Source organism: Oncorhynchus gorbuscha, linkage group LG19, assembly GCF_021184085.1.
Source record: "Oncorhynchus gorbuscha isolate QuinsamMale2020 ecotype Even-year linkage group LG19, OgorEven_v1.0, whole genome shotgun sequence".
Taxonomy (NCBI): Eukaryota; Metazoa; Chordata; class Actinopteri; order Salmoniformes; family Salmonidae; genus Oncorhynchus; species Oncorhynchus gorbuscha.
This window is the reverse complement of record NC_060191.1, coordinates 58777711-58805536: the sequence shown is the minus strand read 5'-3', so window position 1 is coordinate 58805536 and position 27826 is coordinate 58777711. Positions and strand designations below refer to the sequence as shown.

The 27826-nt window shown below is 45.5% G+C and overlaps 1 long non-coding RNA gene across 1 annotated transcript; it reads left to right on the top strand.

Moving 5' to 3' along the window:
- The first annotated feature begins 1173 nt into the window (after positions 1-1173).
- LOC124005842 lies at positions 1174-10674 on the top strand. The gene is made up of 4 exons (XR_006833701.1): positions 1174-1216; positions 3266-3367; positions 9586-9832; positions 10019-10674. It is a non-coding gene; the product is annotated as an uncharacterized LOC124005842 (long non-coding RNA).
- Positions 10675-27826: the final 17152 nt, after the last annotated feature.

Here is a 27826-nt window from a genome sequence, read left to right as displayed (position 1 = left end):
CCTCTGTTCTCATCCCAGCTTGCCGAGTCCAGCGTTCCCTCCGCTCAAGCGTTTGTCCAACGTTGTGAGCGCACCTGGAGGAGGGTGAGGTCTGCACTTTGCCGTTACAGGGCACAGACGGTGAGAGCCGCCAATAAACGCAGGATTAAGAGTCCAAGGTATTGTTGCGGCCAGAGAGTGTGGCTTTCCACTCGCAACCTTCCTCTTACGACAGCTTCTCGTAAGTTGACTCCGCGGTTCATTGGTCCGTTCCGTGTCTCCCAGGTCGTCAATCCTGTCGCTGTGCGACTGCTTCTTCCGCGACATCTTCGTCGCGTCCATCCTGTCTTCCATGTCTCCTGTGTTAAGCCCTTTCTTCGCACCCCCGTTCGTCTTCCCTCCCCCTCCCGTCCTTGTCGAGAGCGCACCTATTTACAAGGTACATAAGATCATGGACATGCGTTCTCGGGACGGGGTCACCAATACTTAGTGGATTGGGAGGGTTACGGTCCTGAGGAGAGGAGTTGGGTTCCGTCTCGGGACGTGCTGGACCGTTCACTCATCGATGATTTCCTCCGTTGCCGCCAGGATTCCTCTCGAGTGCGCCAGGAGGCGCTCGGTGAGTGGGGGGGTACTGTCATGTTTGTCATTTATTGTCATGTCTTGTCCCTGTGCTCCCCATTCTGTTCGTTTCCCTCTGCTGGTCTTATTGGGTTCTTTCCCTCTTTCTATCCCTCTCTCTCCCCCTCCCTCTCTCACTCTCTCGCTCTCTCTTCTCTCTATCATTCCGTTCCTGCTCCCAGCTGTTCCTATTCCCCTAATCATCATTTAGTCTTCCCACACCTGTTCCCGATCCTTTCCCCTGATTGGAGTCCCTATTTATTCCTTTGTGTTCCGTTCCTGTCCTGTCGGTTCCTTGTTTAGAATTCACCGTGCTGTGATTGTGTATCGCTCTGTCCTGTCGTGTTTTTTGCCTTCATCAGATGCTGCGTGTGAGCAGGTGTCTCTGTCAACTACGGCCTGCGCCTACCCGAAGCGACCTGCAGTCTGTGGCCGCTTCTCCTGTTATTCCCCTCTACAGACTAGAGGATTTCTGTTATTCCCTGTTTGGACTTGAATAAACTCTGTTTCTGTTAAGTCGCTTTTGGGTCCTCTTTCACCTGCATGACAGTAATTTGTCTGCCCTTTAATTTCAGAACACATATATCCAAATCAGCATCAGATAACGGAACATTAGGTATGTATAATAAAGGTCTGTTTGTGAAGTGTACTTGATGAAAAGAGAAGTGATAGCAAGGCAGACTTTTTTTTCAAGACTTTTGTTTTTTATTTTTTTCACCTTTTTTTAACCAGTTAGACTAGTTGAGAACAAGTTCTCATTTACAACTGCGACCTGGCCAAGATAAAGCAAAGCAGTGCAACACAAACAACAACACAGAGTTACATATGGAATAAACAAACATACAGTCAATAATAAAATAGAAAAAAAGTATATATACAGTGTGTGCAAATGAGGTAGGATAAGGGAGGTAAGGCAATAAATAGGCCATAGTGAAGAAATAATTACAAAATAGCAATTAAACACTGGAATGGTAGATGTGCAGAAGATGAGTGTGCAAGTAGAGATACTGGGGTGCAAAGGAGAAAAATAAATTAAATAAATAACAGTATGGGGATGAGGTAGTTGGACAGGCTAATTACAGATGGCCTATGTACAGGTGCAGTGATCTTTGAGCTGCTCTGACAAGCTGGTGCTTAAAGTTAGTGAGGGAGATATGAGTCTCCATCTTCAGTTTTTTTGCAGTTCGTTCCAGTCATTGGCAGCAGAGAACTGGAAGGAAAGGCGGCCAAAGTAGGAATTGGCTTTGGGGGTGATTAGTGAAATATACCTGCTGGAGCGCGTGCTACGGGTGGGTGCTGCTATGGTGACTAGTGAGCTGAGATAAGGCGGGGCTTTACCTAGCATAGACTTATAGATGACCTGGAGCCAGTGGGTTTGGCAATGAATATGAAGCGAGTGCCAGTCAACGAGAGCATACAGGTCGCAGTGGTGGGTAGTATATTGGGCTTTGGTGACAAAACGGATGGCACTGTGATAGACTGCATCCAATTTGCTGAGTAGAGTGTTGGAGGCTATTTTGTAAATGACATCGCCGAAGTCAAGGATCGGTAGGATAGTCAGTTTTACGAGGGTATGTTTGGCAGCATGAGTGAAGGATGCTTTGTTGCGAAATAGGAAGCCGATTCTTGATTTAATTTTGGATTGGAGATGCTTAATTTGAGTCTGGAAGCAGAGTTTACAGTCTAATCAGACACCTAGGTATTTGTAGTTGTCCACATATTCTAAATCAGAACCGTCCAGAGTAGTGATGCTGGACAGGCGGGCAGGTGTGGGCAGCAATCAGTTGAAGAGCATGTATTTAGTTTAACTTGCATTTAAGAGCAGTTGGAGGCCACAGAAGGAGAGTTGTATGGCATTGAAGCTCATCTGGAGGTTAGTTAACACAGTGTCCAAAGAAGGGCCAGTGTACAGAATGTGTCGTCTGCGTAGAGGTGGATCAGAGAATCACCAGCAGCAAGAGTGTGTGACTAAATTACATACTACACCACTAAGAACAAAAATACAATTTTATTGAATGTTTTATTTTACCCTTATTTTACCAGGTTAGTTGACTGAGAACACATTCTCATTTACAGCAACGACCTGGGGAAGAGTTATAGAGGAGACGAGGGGGGATGAAATTAGTCAATTGGAAGCTGGGGATGATTCCGTGGCCATGATGGTATGAGGGCCAGATTGGGAATTTAGCCAGGACACCGGGATTAACACCCCTACTCTTACGATAAGTGCCATGGGATCTTTAGTGACCACAGAGAGTCAGGACACCCATTTAACGTCCCATCTGAAAGACGATCAATCAACAGTTTAGCATTAGCCAGACACACATTTTCAACAGAATAGTCAAACATGAGCAATGCACAGAAAAACAGTTACATTGCCAAGAGAGTATTGGACCAAATCTCTAGATGTTTTTGCGCCCAATGAGGTAAAAAGATCACTGGCACTTGTCCCAGGAGTCTACTACAGTATTTTGTTGCAAAACTTGTTTGAGGGAGGAGGACACATTCAAAAATAAAATTGGAAAGCTTAAACGCTCATAGCCTACCACGGTAACCTACTTGACTGTCTGTGGTACTTAGGGCCTCCATTTTGTTTTCACTGTGGCCTGACCTGAACTTGGTCAGCCAAATAAACCCTTAACCGTTTTGATTTCTCTCCCTGCAGATCATGCCGCTGCCAGCGGCAATACTGCTCTCTGGCTGCCCGCCAAAGTCCCTCCAGAAAACAATTTAGATTTAGTCCACATTGAGAACAATCAAAACGAAGGTAAATTGTTTGGGGAGTTTGAGGTTAAAAGCGGATCTATTCACATGCTTACATTTAGACACTCCACAACATGGAATCTGGCTTTGGCGTCACTTGAGTGTGGCCTACAGTTTTCAAATGTCTGATGAGATTTCCATAGCACCCAAATCTCTCTTACGGAGAGTGTTGTGTAGACTGGAGCTTTTCTTAACACACTTGGCTGTCAGGCCTTGGATGAATTACAGTGCATTCAGAAAGTATTCAGACCCCTTCACTTTTTCTACATTTTGTTATGTTACAGCCTTATTCTAAATTTGATCTAATTGTTTTTCCCTGTCATCAATCTACACACAAAACCCCATAATAACAAAGCAAAAAAATGTTTTCAGAAATGTTTGTAAAAAAAAAAACAATTATGTATCAAGTTTACACATTTACACATTTTCCCTTTACTCAGAACTATGTTGAAGCATCTTTGGCAGTGATTACAGCCTTGAGTCTTCTTGGGTGTGACGCTACAAGCTGGGCACACCTGTATTTGGGGAGTTTCTCCCATTCATATCTGCAGATCCTCTCAAGCTCTGTCAGGTTGGATGGGGAGCGTCGCTGCACAGCTATTTTCAAGTCTCTCCAGAGACGTTAGATTGGGTTCAAGTCCAGGCTCTGGCTGGGTCACTTCCAGAGTGACCCAGCCAGGTACATCCAGAGACTTGTCCCAAAGCCACTACTGCGTTGTCTTTGCTGTGTGCTTATACTACTCCTCCTCTGTTCCGCGGGTGATGTGGAGGTAAACCCAGGCCCTGCATGTCCCCAGGCACCCTCATTTGTTGACTTCTGTGATCGAAAAAGCCTTGGTTTCATGCATGTCAACATCAGAAACCTCCTCCCTAAGTTTGTTTTACTCACTGCTTTAGCACACTCTGCTAACCCGGATGTACTTGCCGTGTCTGAATCCTAGCTCAGGAAGGCCACCAAAGATTTGGAGATTTCCATACCCAACTATAACATCTTCCGTCAAGATAGAACTGCCAAAGGGGGAGGAGTTGCAGTCTACTGCAGAGATAGCCTGTCATACTTTCCAGGTCCATACCCAAACAGTTCGAACTACTAATCTTGAAAATTACTCTCTCCAGAAATGTCTCTCACTGTTGCCACCTGCTACCGACCCCCTCAGCACCCAGCTGTGCCCTGGACACCATTTGTGAATTGATTGCCCCCCATCTAGCTTCAGAGTTTGTTCTGTTAGGTGACCTAAACTGGGATATGCTTAACACCCCGGCAGTCCTACAATCTAAGCTAGATGCCCTCAATCTCACACAAATCATCAAGGAACCCACCAGGTACAACCCTAAATCTGTAAACAAGGGCACCCTCATAGACGTCATCCTGACCAACTGGCCCTCCAAATACACCTCCGCTGTCTTCAACCAGGCTCTCAGCGATCACTGCCTCATTGCCTGTATCCGCTACGGAGCCGCAGTCAAACGACCACCCCTCATCACTGTCAAACGCTCCTTAAAACACTTCTGTGAGCAGACCTTTCTAACCGACCTGGCCCGGGTATCCTGGAAGGACATTGACCTCATCCTGTCAGTTGAGGATGCCTGGTCATTCTTTAAAAGTAACTTCCTCACCATTTTAGATAAGCATGCTCCGTTCAAAAAATGCAGAACTAAGAACAGATATAGCCCTTGGTTCACTCCAGACCGGACTGCCCTTGACCAGCACAAAAAACATCCTGTGGCGGACTGCAATAGCATCGAACAGTCCCCGCGATATGCAACTGTTCAGGGAAGTCAGGAACCAATACACGCAGTCAGTCAGGAAAGCTAAGGCCAGCTTCTTCAGGCAGAAGTTTGCATCCTGTAGCTCCAACTCCAAAAAGTTCTGGGACTCTGTGAAGTCCATGGAGAACAAGAGCACCTCCTCCCAGCTGCCCACTGCACTGAGGCTAGGTAACACGGTCACCACCGATAAATCCATGATTATCGAAAACTTCAACAAGCATTTCTCAACGGCTGGCCATGCCTTCCGCCTGGCTACTCCAACCACTGCCAACAGCTCCGCCCTCCCCCCTCCGCAGCTACTCGCCCAAGCCTCTCCAGGTTCTCCTTTACCCAAATCCAGATAGCAGATGTTCTAAAAGAGCTGCAAAACCTGGACCCGTACAAATCAGCTGGGCTTGACAATCTGGACCCTCTATTTCTGAAACTATCCTCCGCCATTGTTGCAACCCCTATTACCAGCCTTTTCAACCTCTCTTTCATATCGTCTGAGATCCCCAAGGACTGGAAAGCTGCCGCAGTCATCCCCCTCTTCAAAGGGGGAGACACCCCGGACCCAAACTGTTACAGACCTATATCCATCCTGCCCTGCCTATCTAAGGTCTTCGAAAGCAAAGTCAACAAACAGGTCACTGACCATCTCGAATCCCACCGTACCTTCTCCGCTGTGCAATCTGGTTTCCGAGCCGGTCACGGGTGCACCTCAGCCACGCTCAAGGTACTAAACGATATCATAACCGCCATCAATAAAAGACAGTACTGTACAGCCGTCTTCATCGACCTTGCCAAGGCTTTCGACTCGGTCAATCACCATATTCTTATCGGCAGACTCAGTAGCCTCGGTTTTTCGGATGACTGCCTTGCCTGGTTCACCAATTATTTTGCAGACAGAGTTCAGTGTGTCAAATCGGAGGGCATGCTGTCCGGTCCTCTGGAAGTCTCTATGGGGGTGCCACAGGGTTCAAACCTCGGGCCGACTCTTTTTTCTGTATATATCAATGATGTTGCTCTTGCTGCGGGCGATTCCATGATCCATCTCTACGCAGACGACACCATTCTATATACTTCCGGCCCGTCCTTGGACACTGTGCTATCTAACCTCCAAATGAGCTTCAATGCCATACAACACTCCTTCCGTGGCCTCCAACTGCTCTTAAACGCTAGTAAAACCAAATGCATGCTTTTCAACCGTTCGCTGCCTGCACCCGCACGCCTGACCAGCATCACCACCCTGGATGTTTCCAGCCTTGAATATGTGGACATCTATAAGTACCTGGGTGTCTGGCTAGACTGTAAACTCTCCTTCCAGACTCATATCAAACATCTCCAATCGAAAATCAAATCAAGAGTCGGCTTTCTATTCCGCAACAAAGCCTCCTTCACTCACACCGCCAAACTTACCCTATTAAAATTGACTATCCTACCGATCATCGACTTTGGCGATGTCATCTACAAAATTTCTTCCAACACTCTACTCAGCAAACTGGATGCAGTTTATCACAGTGCCATCCGTTTTGTCACTAAAGCACCTTATACCACCCACCACTGCGACTTGTACGCCCTAGTCGGCTGGCCCTCGCTACATATTCGTCGCAAGACCCACTGGCTCCAGTTTATCTACAAGTCCATACTAGGTAAAGCTCCGCCTTATCTCAGTTCACTGGTCACGATGGCAACACCCATCCGTAGCACGCGCTCCAGCAGGTGTATCTCACTGATCATCCCATCCCTAAAGCCAACACCTCATTTGGCCGCCTTTCGTTCCAGTTCTCTGCTGCCTGTGACTGGAACGAATTGCAAAAATCGCTGAAGTTGGAGACTTTTATCTCCCTAACCGATCGCTGCAGCTGTACATAGTCTATCGGCAAATAGCCCAACCATTTTTACCTACCTCATCCCCATACTGTTTTTATTTATTTACTTTTCTGCTCTTTTGCACACCAATATCTCTTACCTGTAAATGACCATCTGATCATTTATCACTCCAGTGTTAATCTGCAAAATTGTAATTATTCGCCTACCTCATGCCTTTTGCACACAATGTATATAGACTCCACTTTTTTTTCTTCCTCTTGTGTTATTGACTTGTTAATTGTTTACTCCATGTGTAACTCTGTGTTGTCTGCTCACACTGCTATGCTTTATCTTGGCCAGGTCACAGTTGCAAATGAGAACTGGTTCTCAACTAGCCTACCTGGTTAAATAAAGGTGAAATAAAATAAAAAATAAAAGGGTCGTTGTGAACTTTCACCCCAGTCTGAAGCCTGAGCACTCTGGAGCCAGTTTTAATGAAGGATCTCTCTACTTTTCTCCGTTCATCTTTCCATCGATCCTGACTAGTCTCCCAGCCCCTGCCACTGAAAAACATCCCCACAGCATGATACTGCCTCCACCATGCTTCAACGTAGGGATGGTACCAGGTTTCCTCCAGGTGTGACTCTTGGCATTCAGGCCAAATAGTTAAAGCTTGGTTTCATCAGACAAGAGAATATTGCTCCTCATGGTCTGAGTGTCTTTCAAGTGCCTTTTGGCAAATCCGTCTGGCCACTCCACCATAAAGGCCTGTTTGGTGGAGTGTTGCAGAGACGGTTGTCCTTCTGGAAGGTCCTCCCATCTCCACAGAGGAACTCTGAAGCTCTGTCAGAGTGACCATCGGGTTCTTGGTCACCTCCCTGACCAAGGCCATTCTACTCTGATTGCTCAGTTTGGCCGGGCAGCCAGCTCTAGGAAGAGTCTTGGTGGTTCCAAACTTCTTCCAATTAAGAATGATGGAGGCCACTGTGTTCTTGGGGACCTTCAATGCTACAGACATTTTTTGGTACCCTTCCCCAGATCTGTGCCTCAACACAATCCTGTCTCGGTGCTCTACGGACAATTCCTTCGACCTCATGGCTTGGTTGTTGCTCTGACATGCTCTGTCAACTGTGGAACCTTACATAGACAGGTGTGTGCCTTTCCAAATCATGTCCAATAAATTGAATTTACCACAGGTGGACTCCAATCAAATTGTTGAAACATCTCAAGGATGATCAATGGAAATAGGATGCACCTGAGCTCAATTTCACGTCTCATAGCAAAGGTTCTGAATACTTATGTAAATAAGGTCTTTAAAAAAAATACATTTGATAAAAAAATCTAAAAACCTGTCGCTTTGACATTATTGGGTATTTTGTGTAGATTGATGAGGAAAATTGTTTATTTAATACATTTTAGAGTAAGGCTGTAACGTAACAAAATGTGAAAAAAGTCAAGGGGTCTGAATACTTTCCGAATGCACTGTGCCAACAGGATATTAGTTTTGTAACACTGGGGGCAGTGCAGGGCATGTGCCATTTAGTCAGTGTACTACAGTACATGAAGTTGTGGTGGGGGTATTGCATTAGTGTCTAGTACTTGGGACACAGGGTAGACTTCACTGTATAGTACTGAAACTAAATGTGATTGCGAATGGACACAAGAGATTATATCTCAAAATAAAAGTCTCAATCACAGTGTTATATTGGAACATTACCTATCAAGATTTAGGAGTTTAGAGAGACTTCTGACTGGTGTGACTCTGTTGTTCAGAGATGGTCCAGATCAACTAGCCCATGTCAACTAACTTTTTTTAGCCAGGTTTTTTATCCCATATATTTTGTTGTAATGTTTGAGTCACTCAAATATCACATTAATAAACAGCCATGTATATGCAAAATGTATAGAATAATTGAAAGAAAACTGTGCCCATGACAAAACATGTAGAATTGAAGGAAATAAGCTTTAACATTGATAACTTCTCTCCACCAAGAGCGATGTGAACAGTTTGTGTCATGAACAGTGCTGGTGCCCATAGAAATAGATGTGGGAGGCAAGGGATGTTCCCCAATGCTGGAAGGGGGGCCTGAGTGAAAAAGTTGGTCTACATGATGAGATTATTATTGATAAGAGCGAGAAAATGTGTATTTGTCAGACGGCTGTCAAGCGTCGATCATCATGTCACCAGAACAAGACTCTCAAAATGTATTGAGAAGGAGCATCAAGATCACAGTGTATTTACCACCCTCTGATATTCATCAAACGGATTTCATCTGTAGCCTAATAAACTGCATGGTTTCCCCGAGTCACAGTGGGATGAGAACCACGCACCATATCATCGCGTTACTCCAAGTTTACTTAAATATGATGGTTATTACATCAGTATTGGCTCATAAAAGGCATTTCCACCATGTCCACTGCCATTTCTGTCCTAATTCATTTTATTGACACAAAAGATCCAACCGTGTCGAAAGAGCAAATTATCTGTCGGCATTTATAAACTTGTACCGAAACTTCCTGTTTTCATCACAGTTGTCATATTATTAGATTTTTTTATATGATGACTTTAGTTGGATAAAAACTGTGAATGGAAATGTGGTTATTGACAACCTCCAAAACGGACATGTTTTTATTATGTGTTTGATTTTTGTGACACTCCAGATTGTCCATGACAACGGGGAAGTGGCCAGGCCCAGAATGCCAATCAAAAGGAGTCAAAAGCCTGGGAGTCCAAAGCCTGGGAGTCCAAAGCCTGGGAGTCCAAAGCCTGGGAGACAAAATCCTGGGAGTCAAAAGCCTTGGAGTCCAAAGCCTGAGAGTTAAAAGCCTGGGAATCAGAAGACTTGTAAGAAAGGGAGTACAAAAAATGGAAAAGAATGGGCCAAGAAAAATCAGGACACCACACGAAGTAAGGAACTCAGAAAATCTACCACAGACCACGACACTTGTGGTATGTCTCCTTGATCATATTGACATAGATAGTAACAACATAACAAAGCATGACAAAACATGTGTTCTATACTATTTTGATGAATATGGATAATTTGTCAGATGTTCATTTCTGTACCCTTCTCCTCCGGTCACCACCCAGCAGGGCCCATCCCAGTGATGGCAGGAACCTATCTGGATGTGGTCCGGAGGTCAGCTGCTGATTGTGAGTCTGTACTACAATCAGCCCAGGAGAATGCTACCCTAGCCCCGGGTGCCATGGAGCTGAGGACCGGGCCGGAGTCCCTGGAGCTCATCCTAGGAACCATTGCTGGAGTAACGCAGCTGAGAACGTTCAGGCCTGTGGGACATCCTACCACATCTGCCGCAGGCCCCTCACAGACTACCCCGTTTATGCCCATGACTACACCCTGCCCCGGGCCAAGGACAAACACCAGGATCTGTACCAAGATGAGAGCCTGAAACGAGACCCCTCGCCCCAGGGTGTCTCTCTCTCTGTTACTGATGTGGACCTCTGCAACCCCAATGTGAGTTAATGGCAAAAAACGACAACATAGCCATCTGTTAAAGTAGATTATAGTAGATTATATAGTATATTTGTAATAGACTGGGCATTTTGTGGACATTTTTGTTCCAATCTATACCCTCCTTCAAATGCCTTGGAACGAACCAATCATTACATTCCATTGAAATAGATGATTTTGGTTTATTTTAACCCATAGTAAGTGACTGCTATAAAAACTATGGTTTGGTAAACAAACACTAGGAAAGAGGATGGGCTCACATGCCCTCATTGAGATATTTCTATATGTGCAGTATAGTGTATCAATCGGATATTCTGTCATGCAGGTGAAAGAGGACCCAAAAGCGACTTAACAGAAACAGAGTTTATTTAAGTCCAAACAGGAAATAACAAAAATCCTCTAGTCTGTAGAGGGGAATAACTGGAGAAGCGGCCACAGACTGCAGGTCTTTCTTTGGCTGCAGGCCGTAGTTGATAGAGACACCTGCTCACACGCAGCATCTGATGAAGGCAAAAAACAGGGGACAGGACAGGGCGATACACAATCACAGCAAAAACACGACAGGACAGGGCTGTAAATGGCAATCACAGCATGGTGAATACTAAACAAGGAACCGACGGGACAGGAACGGAAACAAAGGAATAAATAGGGACTATCTAATCAGCATCAAATGGGGAAAGGATCTAATGGAACAGGTGTGGGAAGACTAAATGATGATTAGGGAATAGGAACAGCTGGGAGCAGGAACGGAACTTCATAGAGAGAAGAGAGGTCAAACTTTGAGAGAGGGAGGGGGAGAGAGAGGGATAGATTTTGAGGGAAAGAACCAAATAAGACCAGCAGAGGGAAACAATAGCATGGGGAGCACAGGGACAAGACATGATAATAAATGACAAACATGACAGTACCCCCCAATTACAAAGTCCCCTGGCGCACTCGAGGAGGAACATGGCGGCAACGGAGGAAATCATCGATGAGTGAACGGTCCAGCACACAAAAGGACCAGCTCCTCTCCTCAGGACCGTAACCCTCCCAATCCACTAGGTAGTGGTGACCCCGGACAAAGCATGTCCATGATCTTTGTACCTTGTAATTGAGGTGCGCTCTCGACAAGGACGGGAGGGGGAGGGAAGAGAAGGGGGTGCGAATCATTGTTCTTCCTCTGAAACAGGGCTTAACACAGGAGACATGGAAGACAGGATGGACGCGACGTCAAGATGTCGCGGAAAAAGGGCTTTACAGGCAAGGATTTGACCTGGGAGACACGGAACGGACCAATGAACCGCGGAGTCATCATCAAGAACTTCAGAGGAAGGTTCAATTGTGGAAAGCCACACTCTCTGGCCGCAGCAATACCTTGGACTCTTAATCCTGCGTTCATTGGCGGGCACCACCAGTCTGTGCCCTCAGGAACGGCAAAGGCAGACCTCACCCTCCTCCAGGTGCGCTCACAACGTTGGACAAACGTGAGCGGAGGGAACTTTGGACTCGGCAAGCTGGGATGAGAACAGAGGAGGCTGGTAAGCCAGACTACTCTCCAGGAAAACCCGGTAGCAGGGAAGGACGATATTCTGCTAAATGACTTCTGCCCAGGGGAGCTGTTCTGCCCAAGACAGGGTTTCTGAAAGAAAGGCTGCGTAGTATGCGACCAATCGTCTGATTGGCCCTTTCTGCTTGACCGTTAGACTGGGGATGAAACCCGGAGAAGACAACGGACGCACCAATCAAGTCCAGAACTCCCTCCAAAACTGTGACGTGAGACGGGCCTCTGTCTGAAACGGCGTCTAACGGGAGGCCATGAATTCTGAATACATTCTCAATAATGATTTGTGCCGAACTCCTTAGCGGAAGGAAGTTTAAAGGGGAATGAAATGTGCCTCCTTAGAGAACCTATCGACAACCATCCAGGAATAGTCTTGAGACAAAGGCAGCCTTTTCCAGTCTAAGGCAATGGAGACCATGGTCCAGAAGGAAAGGGATAACTAAGTGGTCTGAGACAAAACATCAGGAGGAGAGTTACCAAGAAACTGCGCGCAGTCCGAACAATCCCATTGAAACGGCGCGTGTCACGCTCCTGAGTCGGCCACTAAAACGCTGGCGAATTCTAGACGCAAGAGTGATTCGAACACCGGGATGACCAGCTAACTTGGCAGAGTGAGCCCACTGAAGAACAGCCAGGAGTGGAAACAGATTTCTTGAAAAGGAGGTTACTAGGACACTGCAAGTGTGCGTGAGTGCTTTGCATCAACCTGTCTTTCAATTCCCCAGACTGTTAACCAGTTACAACACGCCCATAAGGAAGAATCCCTTAGGGATCAGTAGAAGCCACAGAAGAACTAAACAGACGGGATAAGGCATCAGGCTTGGTGTTCTTGCTATTTGGTCACGGTCAAAAATCACGACTGTAAACGAGTTGATGAAAACAACGCCCAACATTTAAGAACGGGCATTAAGTCGTTTGGCAGAACGGATGTACTCAAGGTTCTTATGGTCTGTCCAAATAGAAAAGGAACTGTCCAACCACTGAGCCATTCGCCTGAGGGCAAGCGGATGGGAGCAGTTCATTGTTACCCACATCATAGTTGCGGTCAGATGGCGACAGGCGATGAGAAAAATAAGCGCAAGGATGAACCTTATCGTCAGACTGGAAGCGCTGGGATAGAATGGCTCCCACGCCTACCTCTGAAGCGTCAACCTCGACAATGAATTGTCTAGTGACGTCAGGAGTTTACGAGGATAGGAGCGGACGTAAAACGTTCATTTTAGAAGATCAAAAGCTCCCTGACGGAATTGACCATAGTAAACACGTCTTGACAGTTTAAGAGCTGTGAGGGGCAGCAACTTTATTTTAAGAATGAAATGTCCGAATAGAAATTAGCGAAACCTGATTTAAAAGCGCTGCATTACTCGACACGTGACATTGGAACGGGCCAATCACTGACAGCTTGGACCTTAGCGGAATCCATCTGAATGCCTTCAGCGGAAATAACGGAACCGAGAAAAGTAACGGAGGAGACATGAAAAGAGCACTTCTCAGCCTTTACGTAGAGACAATTCTCCAAAAGGCGCTGTAGAACACGGAAGGTTTGAACATGAATCTCGAGTGACGGAGAAAAAATCAGTTCTGTCAAGATAGACAAAAACAAAAATGTTCAGCATGTCTCTCAGAACATCATTAACTAATGCCTGAAAAACAGCTGGCGCATTTGGAAGACCGATTTGTGCAGAACCCGGTACTCAAAATGCCCTACTGAGTGTTGAGATGTTGCTTCAATATTTCCACATTATTGTCTTTCTCTCTGATGCGCACGAGATGGTAAGCGTTACGAAGGTCCAACTTAGTAAAGCACCTGGCTCCCTGCAGAATCTCGAAGGCTGATGACATAAGGGGGAAGCGGATAACGATTCTTAACCGTTATGTCATTTTTCCTCGAAACATCCACGCATGGGCCATGAGCCAAACAGTCCTTCTTCTTAACAAAAAAGAACCGCCCCTCCGGAGAAGAAGAAGGCACTATGGTCCCCATGTTCAAGAGACACAGACAAATAATTTGAGAGCCTTACGTTCGGGAGCCGACAGAGAGTATAGTCTACCTCGAGGAGGAGTGGTCCTTTCAGGGAAGGAGATCAATACTACAATCATACGACCGGTGAGGAGGAAGGGAGTTGGCTCGGGACCTTTTGAAGACCATCGCAGATCATGATATTCCTCCTGTTGTTCTGATTGATTCGCAGGTTCCTCCTGAGAAGTAGGGACAGAAGAAACGGGAGGGATGGCAGACATTAAACCTTCACATGACAAGAAACGTTCCAGGATAGGATGAATTACTAGACCATTAATAGAAGGATTTGACATACTAGCCAGGGATGACCCAAAACAACAGGTGTAAACGGTGAACGGAAAATCAAAAAGAAATAGTCTCACTGTGGTTACCAGATACTGTGAGGGTTAAAGGTAGTGTCTCAAATTGATACTGGGAAGATGTCCATCTGTGCGAACATGGGCGTAGGCTTCTCTAACTCTCTGAAAGGAATGTTATGTTTCCGAACCCATCCCTTCTCCATGAAACAACCCTCAGCCCCAGAGTCTATCAAGGCACTACATGTAGCACCCGAACCGGTCCAGCGTAGGTGGACCGACAAAGTAGTACAGGACTTTGATGGAGAGACTTGAGTAGTTGCGCTCACCTGTAGCCCTCCGCTTACAGATGAGCTCTATTTTACTGGACATAAATTAACAAAATGTCCAGCAACTCCGCAATAGAGGCACAGGCGGTTGGTGATCCTCCGTTCCCTCTCCTTATTCGAGATGTGAATCCCTCCCAGCTGCATGGGCTCAGTCTCAAAGCCAGAGGAGGGAGATGGTTGCGATGCGGAGCAGGGAAACACCGTTGATGCGAGCTCTCTTCCACGAGCCCGGTGACGAAGATCTACCCGTCGTTCTATGCGGATGGCGAGAGCAATCAAAGAGTCCACATCTGAAGGAACCTCCCGGGAGAGAATCTCATCCTTAACCACTGCGTGGAGTCCCTCCAGAAAACGAGCGAGCAGCGCCGGCTCGTTCCACTCACTAGAGGCAGCAAGAGTGCGAAACTCAATAGAATAATCCGTTATGGACCGTTCACCTTGGCATAAGGAAGCCAGGGCCCTAGAAGCCTCCCCACCAAAAACTGAACGGTCAAAAACCCGAATCATCTCCTCTTTAAAGTTCTGGAATTTGTTAGAGCAATCAGCCCTTGCCTCCCAGATAGCTGTGCCCCATTCTCGAGCCCGGCCAGTAAGGAGTGAAACCCACCGTAAGCAACCCGAGCTCTCTCTCTAGAGTATGTGTTGGGTTGGAGAGAGAACACAATCTCACACTGCGTGAGAAAGGAGCGGCACTCAGTGGGCTGCCCGGAGTAGCAAGGTGGGTTATTAACCCTAGGTTCTGGAGGCTCGGCAGGCCAGGAAGTAACAGGTGGCAGAGACGTAGACTCTGGAACTGTCCAGAGAGGTCGGAAACCTGAGCGGCCAGGTTCTCCACGGCATGGCGAGCAGCAGACAATTCCTGCTCGTGTCTGCCGAGCATGGCTCCTTGGATCTCGACGGCAGTGTAACGAGCGTCTGAAGTCGCTGGGTCCATTCCTTGGTCGGTTCCTTCTGTCATGCAGGTGAAAGAGGACCCAAAAGCGACTTAACAGAAACAGAGTTTATTTAAGTCCAAACAGGAAATAACAAAAATCCTCTAGTCTGTAGAGGGGAATAACTGGAGAAGCGGCCACAGACTGCAGGTCCCGGGTAGGCGCAGGCCGTAGTTGATAGAGACACCTGCTCACACGCAGCATCTGATGAAGGCAAAAAACACGACAGGACAGGGCGATACACAATCACAGCAAAAACACGACAGGACAGGGCGAAACGCAATCACAGCATGGTGAATACTAAACAAGGAACCAGTACGGGACAGGAACGGAACACAAAGGAATAAATAGGGACTCTAATCAGGGGAAAGGATCGGGAACAGGTGTGGGAAGACTAAATGATGATTAGGGGAATAGGAACAGCTGGGAGCAGGAACGGAACGATAGAGAGAAGAGAGAGCGAGAGAGTGAGAGAGGGAGGGGGAGAGAGAGGGATAGAAGGAGGGAAAGAACCAAATAAGACCAGCAGAGGGAAACGAATAGCATGGGGAGCACAGGGACAAGACATGATAATAAATGACAAACATGACATATTCAGTGAGCACATGCTCTGTGTGCTTTGTGTGAGACAAAGCTGTTGTTTGGACTTTACGTGACATTGGGGCAGATTATTTCAGATTACTCCAGTGTTGTGATTGTGTAGGCTCCTATATGTTTTTTCTTTCTTTGGTTCCTGGAGAGGGATCAACACCTATTGGTTACAGGCCATTGAAGGCAAAACTAGGGGAAAGGAGTGGCTAGTGTTTGTACAAATGTTTATCTTTAGAAAGCTGTAATATGGCTATTTAAGATGTTTCTTTCTAATAAACAGGGTTATAAAATATAAAATAGGACCATATCTAAAAATATAGGATTATACTGTATCTGTCAACAGCATCAAATGGAAAAAGAAACATTCCTAATGTCACAGTAGAAGTGTTTAGGGTGTTCCATTCTAAATCAGTGTGTATACTGTAGATACATTTCCACTCCATGCTACCCTCTAGTAACTTCATGTACAGTCGTGGTCAAACTTTTTGAGAATGACACAACTATACATTTTGACAAAGTCTGCTGCCTCAGTTTGTATGATGGCAATTTGCATATACTCCAGAATGTTATGAAGAGTGATCAGATGAATTGCAATTAATTACAAAGTCCCTCTTTACCATGCAAATGAACATAATCCCCCCAAAACATTTCCACTGCATTTCAGCCCTGCCACAAAAGGACCAGCTGACATCATGTCAGTGATTCTCTCGTTAACACAGGTGTGAGTGTTGACGAGGACAAAGCTGGAGATCACTTTGTCATGCTGATTGAGTTCGAATAACAGACTAGAAGCTTCAAAAGGAGGGTGGTGCTTGGAATCATTGTTCTTCCTCTGTCAAACATGGTTACCTGCAAGGAAACACGTGCCGTCATCATTGCTTTGCACAAAAAGGGCTTTACAGGCAAGGATATTGCTGCCAGTAAGATTGCACCTAAATCAACCATTTATTGGATCATCAAGAACTTCAAGGAGAGCGGTTCAATTGTTGTGAAGGCTGCTGTGCGCCCAAGAAAGTCCAGCAAGCGCCAGGACCGTTTCCTAAAGTTGATTCAGCTACGGGATCGGGGCACCACCAGTACAGAGCTCGCTCAGGAATGGCAGCAGGCAGGTGTGAGTGCATCTGCACGCACAGTGAGGTGAAGACTTTTGGAGGATGGCCTGGTATCAAGAAGGGCATCAAAGAAGCCACTTCTCTCCAGGAAAAACATCAGGGACAGACTGATATTCTGCAAAAGGTACAGGGATTGGACTGCTGAGGACTGGGTTACAATCATTTTCTCTGATGAATTCCCTTTCCGATTGTTTGGGGCATCCGGAAAAAAGCTTGTCCGGAGAAGACAAGGTGAGCGCTACCATCAGTCCTGTGTCATGCCAACAGTAAAGCATCCTGAGACCATTCGTGTGTGGGGTTGCTTCTCAGCCAAGGGAGTGGGCTCACTCACAAGTTTGCCTAAGAACACAGCCATGAATAAAGAATGGTACCAACACATCCTCAGAGAGAGCAACTTCTCCCAACCATCCAGGAATAGTTTGATGACGAACAATGCCTTTTCCAGCATGATGGAGCACCTTGCCATAAGGGAAAGTGATAACTAAGTGGCTCGGGGAACAAAACATCAATATTTTGGGTCCATGGCCAAGAAACTCCAGAGACCTTAATCCCATTGAAAACTTGTGGTCAATCCTCAAGAGGCGGGTGGACAAACTAAAACCCACAAATTCTGACAAACTCCAAGCATTGATTATGCAAGAAAGGGCTGCCATCAGTCAGGATTTGGCCCAGAAGTTAATTGACAGCATGCCAGGATGGATTGCAGATTTCTTGAAAAAGAAGGGTCAACACTGCAAATATTGACTCTTTGCATCAACTTCATGTAATTGTCAATAAAAGCCTTTGACAGTTATGAAATGCTTGAAATTATACTTAGGTATTCCATAGTAACATCTGACAAAAATATCTAAAGACACTGAAGCAGCAAACTATGTGGAAATTCATATTTGTGTCATTCTCAAAACTTTTGGCCACGACTGTAGGACGAGTTGATGAAAATCATTTCTTGCAACATTTAAGAACAATCATGAAAAACTGCTGAGCATTTATTTCCAAGGGTCTGCCTGGAGGGTCTGAAGAAATAGATTAGTAACTGTAATCCTGGACTGAGACAAGCATTCCTGATTGCAAGCAGTGTGGGATTAGGGAATGTTATTGTCAATAGACTTCTATCATTTGCCATTGGTCAATTGTAGCTCTGCAATGTAAACATGTAATTTATTCCCCTTCCTTTAACATCAGAGGACTGATTATACAGATATACAGTTGAAGTTGTAAGTTTACATACACCTTATCCAAATACATTTTAACTCAGTTTTTCACAATTCCTGACATTGAATCATAGTAAACAAATTCCCTGTTTTAGGTCAGTTAGGATCACCACTTTATTTTAAGAATGGGAAATGTCAGAATAATAATAGTAGAGAGAATGATTTATTTCAGCTTTTATTACTTTCATCACATTCCAAGTGGGTCATAAATTTACATACACTCAATTAGTATTTGGTTGCGTTGCCTTGAAATTGTTTAACTTGGGTCAAAGGTTTCAGATAGCCTTCCACAAGCTTCCCACAATAAGTTGGGTGAATTTCTGCCCATTCCTCCTGTCAGAGCTGGTGTAACTGAGGCAGGTTTGTAGGCATCCTTGCTCGCACACGCTTTTTCAGTTCTGCCCACAAATTGTCTATAGGATTGAGGTCAGGGCTTTGTGACGGCCACTCCAATACCTTGACTTTGTTGTCCTTAAGCCATTTTGCCACAACTTTGGAAGTATGCCTGGGGTCACTGTTCATTTGGAAGACCCATTTGTGACTAAGCTTTATCTTCCTGACTGATGTGTTGAGATGTTGCTTCAATATATCCACATTATTGTCTTTCCTCATGATGCCATCTATATTGTGAAGTGCACCAGTCCCTCCTGCAGCAAAGCACCCCCACAACATGATGCTGCCACCCTGTGCTTCACGGTTGGGATGGTGTTCTTTGGCTTCTTTGGCTTTTTCCTCCAAACATAACGATGGTCCTTATGGCCAAACAGTTCTATTTTTGTTTCATCAGGACATTTCTCCAAAAAGTGCGATCTTTGTCCCCATGTTCAGTTGCAAACCGTAGTTTGACTTTTTTATGACTGTTTTGGAGAAGTGGCTTCTTCCTTCCTGAGTGGCCTTTCAGGCCATGTTGATATAGGACACATTTTACTGTAGATACTGTAGATATAGATACTTTTGTACCTGTTTCCATCAGCATCTTCACAGGGTCCTTTGCTGTTGTTCTGGGATTGATTTGCACTTTCCGCACCAAAGTATGTTCATCTCTAGGAGACAGAACGCGTCTCCTTCCTGAGCGGTATGACGGCTGTGTGGTCCCATGGTGTTTGTACATGCGTACTATTGTTTGTACAGATGAACGTGGTACCTTCAGGCATTTGGAAATTGCTCCCAAGGATAATCCAGACTTGTGGAGGGCTATAAATCTTTTTCTGAGGTCTTGGCTGATTTCTTTAGATTTTTCCATGATGTCAAGCAAAGAGGCACTGAGTTTGAAGGTAGGCCTTGAAATACATCCACAGGTACACCTCCAATTGACTCAAATTCTAAAGCCATGACATCATTTTCTGTAATTTTCCAAGCTGTTGAAAGGCACAGTCATCTTTGTGTATGTAAACTTCTGACCCACTGAATTGTGATACAGTCAATTATTAAGTGAAATAATCTGTCTGTTAACAATGGAAACTACTTGTGTCATGCACATGTAGATGTCTTAACCGATTTGCCAAAACTATAGTTTGTTAACAAGAAATTTGTGGAGTATTTGTAAAACAACTTTTAATGACTCCAACCTAGGTGTATGTAAACTTCCAACTTCAACTGTAGTACCATGAAATGCAAAGAGTTAAACCGCTGCCTATACAACTCCTGCATTAACTCATATTTTATTTGTTTCTGATGTGAATTTGACCATTATTTGTGAGGACAATGTTTGTTTGTTCCTCTTTGATGACAACAGGATCCTCTCCAAACTGAGGCCTACACGCTTAGAAAAAAGGGTTCCAAAAGGGTTCTTCGGCTGACCCCATAGGAGAACTTTTTGGGGTTTTTTAGGGTCTAGATAGCACCTTTTTTTCTAAGTGTATAAGTAATGTTGAGAATGACTATCGGTTTGGAACATTCCAATGCAAGGAAGAAGTCATGTAGAAAAGCTCGCTCTGTATCAGGTATGAAGGTAAGACCCAGATGCAGACAACGTCGAATTAACAATGGTTTAATAGTCCAAGAGGGGCAGGAAATAGACAGGTCTGCAGGCAGGCTCAGGGTCAGGACAGGCAAGGGTCAAAACCAAGAGAGCGAGAAAAAGAGAGACTGGGAAAAGCAGTCATAAATTGTTGGTTATCTGCACGAACCTGGTCTTCACTATGAGTCATCCATACTTCAATTATCTTAAATCATTTATTTATTAACTAACTAAATAATCACAGAAATGCACAAACAAAAAGGTAGATATGGTTACAGGGAAATGATAGGGGAATGTGCCCTTGTGGGCTAAACCGGCATGGCGGCTTGTTAGACAAAGGGACTGAGGAGGGTGCGAAAGATAAGACTCTACAAAGTTGATAATTATAACAATTGAAATGCTAATCCTTTGCACATGAACGCTCACTCATTCGGGAATAATTGCAATCAATATATATATTTACGTTCAGTGTGTCGTCGTGATCTCTGTTGGAACGTTTGTTTCTGTTGGAGAGTTTGTCCGCCCTCTCTCTCTCTGCTGTGGTTAGAATGGATAGTTCAGAGTAACATTCATGCAATGTTGTAATAGAATAGATGTTTTGGTGGTTGTCCGTCTTCGCGTTCAATGATACCGAATTCCTAGCTGCAGACTAGTAATTAGTATCAAAGATTTGTTCTTATTCTGTCGGTTAGATAGTCTCAGAGTTTAACCACGTGGTATGGTTAAGAATTTAGCAATGGGCTCAAACCTTAGCCCTCTCGTAATTGAGAGAAGCATGGTCTCTACTCAAACCTTAGCCCTCTCGTAATTGAGAGAAGCATGGTCTCTACTCAAACCTTAGCCCTCTCGTAATTGAGAGAAGCATGGTCTCTACTCAAATCTTAGCCCTCTCGTAATTGAGGGAAGCATGGTCTGAAGTGGGAAAACCCAGGTGGGGGTTTTATTCGGAACATTGAAAAGAGCTGTCCCATGACGCCAGGTCATGTCTGTGCTCCTGGGGGCGGGCCAATGACTCATTGAAACTTTAAACAGAAATACAATCCTCTCACATTAACATCATTACATAGCATCACATCATTTAACAAGTAGTTTCATCTTTAGTCATTCATTTTATACAATAATTAGATGCAGACCTCATAACTGAGACTCGTGTATAAACAGGGTTATGGTAATGTGGCTGTATTGTCTCATGAGTTTCACAAAATTGTACCAAATGGACCAGTTCGTAGCTGGCTATTTCACCGACCTTTCGTACATTCTCCAGAACATGAAAATTGTTCAGTTCTCAAGTTCTGTGAGGTGGAAGAAATTCCTTTGTTCTCTCTATGAAAACTCACTTTCTCTATATACTGTCTGGCCATGAGGAAGAATCTCCTCCAGGAATTTAGGACCTGCCTAACAGCAGCCTGGGTGTAGGAGAGAGAGAGGGGGGGTAGGGATGGTGCAGAGAGAGGGGGAGGGTGCTCTCTGTACCCAAAGAGGGCAACGTCATGACACCAGCATACCCAGAAGCTACAGAGATGGAGAGAGGAACAGAACCAAACAAACAACACGCTCATCCATAACATTGATAAGTATAATAAACATTGCTTAAATTAAAACATGAACACTTGTCTGTATAGTCCTTATACCATAACCGGTTACTGACGGGAGGTAAGTGTGAAATGTATGTACTAAGACGTTAACTGGTGTGTCGACCCACATTGTTAACGTAGCTGATAACGGAGCAGGGAGGCGCGATGAATGTGTGTGTGTGTCAGTGTACCAAATGCTGCCCGCAGCCAGTGACGGACTTCTCCGTCACAGCCTCCACCAGATACTGACGGGAAGGGTCAGGATGAACCAGGATAGGAGCAGTGGTGAGCGGTGTTTAAGGTCCAGGAACACCCAGTCAGCTGCAGAGGACCATGTGAACGGAACCTTGGTAGAGGTAAGTGCAGTCAGGGAGAGGCCAGGGTGCTGTAACCACGGATAAAGAGGCGATAAAACACGTGTTCTTGGGGGGAGCGGGAGAAGACGAGGATGTCATCAATGTAGATGAAGACTAACTGGTTCAACATGTCGCAGAGAACATCATTCACCAGAGCCTGGAACACGGCAGGGGCGTTGGTGAGGTAAAAGGGCATGACCAGATATTTGTAGTGGCGTTGGTGAGGTAAAAGGGCATGACCAGATATTCATAGTGGCGTTGGTGAGGTAAAAGGGCATGACCAGATATTCGTAGTGGCGTTGGTGAGGTAAAAGGGCATGACCAGATATTCGTAGTGGCCGCTGGCCGTGTTGAAGGCTGTCTTCCCCTTGTCCCCCTCTCGTATCCGCACCACGTGTAGGCGTGTCGTAGATCCAGCTTGGATAAAACAGTGGCCCCCTGGCGCGGCTCGAAGGCCGAGGAAACGAGTGGTAGCGGATAACGGTCTTCACAGTAATGTCATTGAGTACCCGATAGTCAGTGCACGGGCGCAGGTTCTTGTCCTTTTTCTCCACGAAGAAAAACCCTGCGGGAGAGGAAGAGGGACAGATAAATCCTATAGTTAGGGAGTCCCCAATGTCGGTCTCTATAGCCTTGGTCTCTTGTCCCGACAGAGAGTACAGATGTCCCGGGGGGGGGTGGTGGTGCTAGGGAGAAGGTCAATCCCGCAGTCATAGGGGCGGTGCAGTGGAAGGGAAGTGGCTCGGGACTTGCTGAACAGCTCCCGGAGATCCTGGTACTCCGCGGAAATGGCGGAGAGGTCAGGAGCAACTTCCGAGCCCCCAGGAAGACGTCCCAGGGCAGGTTACACCGACTTCAGACAATGGGCGTGATAGCACCTGTAGACCAGTTGATGAGGGGATTGTGTGGCTGGAGCTAGGAGAATCCCAAAACCACGGGAATCTGGAGGACTTGATGTGCAGGAATTGAATGGTCTCAATAGGATTCCCTGACACACGTAGGTTGATGAGAGTGGTGTTATGGGTGACTCGACCTATAGAGCGCCCATCCAGCATTCTAACATTCATGGGAATGAAGGGGGCAGAGTGGGGATTTTCAGCTCGGACACCAGCATAGCGTCCAAAAAACTCTCATTGGCCCCAGAGTCAAATCTCCAGAGAGATTTGGACTGGTTTCCCCACAGCAGAACGACATGAAAAGAGGTGCGAGTAAGGGAAGCAGAAAAGTTCTCCTTATGGCCCACCAGAGTACTCGCTCCTACCAGTGAACCTGGTCTTTTACCAGGCAAGAGCACACAAAATTACCAAATATCCCGCAATACAGGTAGCTCCTTGTGTTGATCCTGTGTTGATGTTCCGCTGACAGTGCCTCGGCCGTCTTTGGGGACTCTCGAGGAAGGTCGGGAAACCTCGGGTGCTCTCGAAAATGGAACCGTTGGGGACTTCCAGGAAGACTCGGAGGAGAGGTGGAATCCCTGGACGTGCGAGCGAAATAAAATTTCCTTTTCAACTGGAATTCCTGCAATCGCCCATCGATGCAGATGGTCAAAGCAATGAGGGAGTCAAAATCCGTGGGTAACTCCCGAGCAGCAAGCTCGTCCTTAACCTCATCCGAGACGCCGTGCAGGAACATGTTGAACAGTGCTTCCTGGTTCCACGCACTCTCAACTGCCAATGTGCTGAAATCCACTGCATAGTCGGCCACTCTGCGGGTGTCCTGACAGAGCTTTTGCTTCCGGACAGCTTCTCTTCCGGAGAACGGGTATCAAAAACCTTCCTCACCTCTCCCACAAACCCCTCCAGACTCAAACACATGGCCGGCTGTTGTTCCCATATGGCAGTAACCCAGGTGAGACCCCTCCCAGACATCAGCGTGATGAGGTAGGCTATCTTGGAGTGATCAACGGGGAAGAAGGAGGGCTGAAGCTCAAAAACGAGGGCACAATGAGCTAAAAACACCCAACAGGTGCTCGTTTCTCCATTAAAGCATTCCAGGGGACGTAAGCGGGGCTCCCGGGAAGGTGGAGTGGTCTGTGGGGCGACGCTGCTAACCACAGAGTTACTGAGGGGCGGAGAGGTTACCACCGTGGCAGGCTGCCCCCCCCAGACTACCCGCGGAATTGCTCCAGCAGCATGTCCAACGCCCGGTCATAGCACTCAGCCAACGTTTGGACCCCCTCCATAAGACCATGAAGCAATTCCTCGTGCCTACAAATGGAGGCTCCTTGAGATGGCTTGCGCAGCTGCCCGGGTCAGTCATGGCCAGTTCGTACTATCAGGCAGAGGTCAATAATCCACAGGTGGGGAAAAGGTACAGGTCGGCAGGCAGGCAGAGTGGTCAGGCAGGCGGGCTCAGAGTTAGGACAGGCAAGGGTCAAAACCAGGAAGGCGAGAAAAGAAAGACTGGGAAAAGCAGGTGCTGAGAACAAAAATGCTGGTTGACTTGGCAAACAAGATGAACTGGCAACAGACAAAACAGGTATAAATACACAGCGGATAATGGGGAAGATGGGCAACACCTGGAGGGGGGTGGAGAACAATCACAAAGACAGGTGAAACAGATCAGGGTGTTACACTGTGACCTAATAATCAACGTACTAGCTTGCTAAAAAGTTATCAACCACAGTATGAATTAAATAGGTAATTGATGCTGACTGATTCCCTAATTTTCTGAGGGCAACATTTATCTTAGAATAGCTATATATATAGCCTAATGTAAGATAATCACATCATGTTTGATTTAATGTGGCAGTAAATAACATTTAATGTGTCAAATGTATTATCAAGTAGATCAAGAAGAGTTTGTTTTAGTCAAACGTCCATACGGAGTCCAAATGTTCAAACGGAAACTGTTTCGACATCACAAAGTTGCCATCTTTCTGTGTCTGCAGTTCATAGCCTCAACACTTCCTCAAAACATTCACCCGAGATTTTGACATTTGAGCAAAGAAAAGTTAAACATCGACAGTATAATTTAGGATAATTATATTTCCTGCTTTTTTCTTACTGGAATGTTTTGTGTGAAAGAGCTTTGGAAAGAACTGAACCCAAATTATAATAATTGATGAAGGTTTCAAAACATTGTTTATCCCACAATTTCAGTCCATAAAAAAAAAATTGCGCTGTCTGAGATTGCTTAATAAGGATTTTGAAATGATTTAGACATTTTCTTTATTTTCCTTTTAATACTTATATATTAGTATATTTTAGTATATTTTAGCAATTACATTTACGTTTGATACTTAAGTATATTGAAAACCAAATACACTATTATCCAAGCAGTATTTTACTGGGTGACTTTCACTTTTACTTGAATATGACAACTGGGTACTTTTTCCACCACTGCCCTATAGTCAAAGTGGATTATGTTTTTAGAACATTTTACAAAGTAAATAAAAATGAAAAGCTGAAATGTCTTGAATCTAAAAGTATTCAACCCCTTTGTTATGACAAGCCTAAATATGTTCAGGAGTAAAAATGTGCTTAACAAGTCACATAATAAGTGTGTGCAACAATAGTATTTAATCTGATTTTTGAATCGCCTTATCTCTGTACCCCACACAAACTCAGCAAAAAATAAACGTCCCTTTTTCAGGACCCTGTCTTTCAAAGATAATTCGTAAAAATCCAAATAATTTCACAGATCTTCACTGTAAAGGTTTTAACCACTGTTTCTCATGCTTGTTCAATGAACCATAAACAATTAATGACCATGCACCTGTGGAAAGGTTGTTAAGACACAAACAGCTTACAGACGGTAGGCAATTATGGTCACAGTTATGAAAACTTAGGGCACTAAAGAGGCCTTTCTACTGACTCTGAAAAACACCAAAAGAAAGATGCCCAGGGTCACTGCTCATTTGCGTGAACGTGCCTTAGACATGCTGCAAGGAGGCATGAGGACAGCAGATGTGGCCAGGGCAATAAATTGCAAGGTCTGTACTGTGAGATGCCTAAGACAGCACTACAGGGAGACAGGACAGACAGCTGATTGTCCTCGCGGTCGCAGACCCCGTGTAATAACACCTGCACAGGATCGGTACATCCGAACATCACACCTGTGGGACAGGTACAGGATGGCAACAACAACTGCCCGAGTTACACCAGGAACGCACAATCCCTCAATTAGTGCTCAGACTGTCTGCAATAGGCTGAGAAAGTCTGGACTGAGGGCTTGTAGGCCTGTTGTAAGGCAGGTCCTCACCAGACATCACCGGCAACAACGTCGCCTATGGGCATAAACCCACCGTCGCTGGACCAGTCAGGACTGACAAAAAGTGCTCTTCACTGATGAGTTGTGGTTTTGTCTCACCGGGGGTGATGTTCGGATTTGCGTTTATTGTCGAAGGAATAAGCGTCACACTGAGGCCTGTATTCTGGAGCGGGATCAATTTGGAGGTGGAGGGTCCGTCATGGTCTGGGGCGGTGTGTCACAGCCTCATCGGACTGAGCTTGTAGTCATTGCAGGCAATCTCAACGCTGTGCGTTACAGGCAAGACATCCCCCAACCTCATGTGGTACCCTTCCTGGAGGCTCATCCTGACATGACCCGCCAGCATGACAATGCCACCAGCCATACTGCTCATTCTGTGCGTGATTTCCTGCAAGACAGGAATGTAAGTGTTCTGCCATGGCCAGTGAAGAGCCCGGATCTCAATCCCATTGAGCACGTCTGGGACCTGTTGGATCGGAGGGTGGGGGCTAGGGCCATTCCCCCCAGAAATGTCCGGGAACTTGCAGGTGCCTTGGTGGAAGAGTGGGGTAACATCTCACAGCAAGAACTGGCAAGTCTAGTGCAGTCCATGAGGAGGAAATGCACTGCAGTACTTAATGCAGCTGGTGGCAACACCAGATACTACTGACTTACTTTTGATTTTCATCCCCCCTTTGTTCAGGGACACATTATTCCATTTATGTTAGTCACATGTCTGTGGAACTTGTTCAGTTTATGTCTCAGTTGTTGAATCTTATGTTCATACAAATATTTACACATGTTAAGTTTGCTGAAAATAAACGCAGTTGACAGTGAGAGGATGTTTCTTTTTTTGCTGAGTTTACAATTATTTGTAAAGCCCACCAGTCAAGCAGTGAATTTCAAACACAGGTTTTCCAATGCATTGCAAAGAAGATCACCTATTGGTACAAAGAAAAAAAAGCAGACATTGAATATTCCTTTGAGCATGATGAAGTTATTCATTACACTTTGGATGGTGTATCAATACACCCAGTCACTACAAGGATACAGGTGTCCTTCCCAACTCAGTTGCCAGAGAGGAAGGAAATAGCTTCTGGATTTCACCATGAGGCCAATGGTAACTTTAAAACAATTACAGAGTTTAATGGCTGTAATAGGAGAAAACTGAGGATGGCTCAACAACATAGTTACTCCACAATACTAACCTAAATGATAGAGTGAAAGAAAGGAAGCCAGTACAGAATACAAATATTCCAATACATGCATCCTGTTTGCAATAAGGCACTAAAGTAAAACTGCAAAAAATGAGGC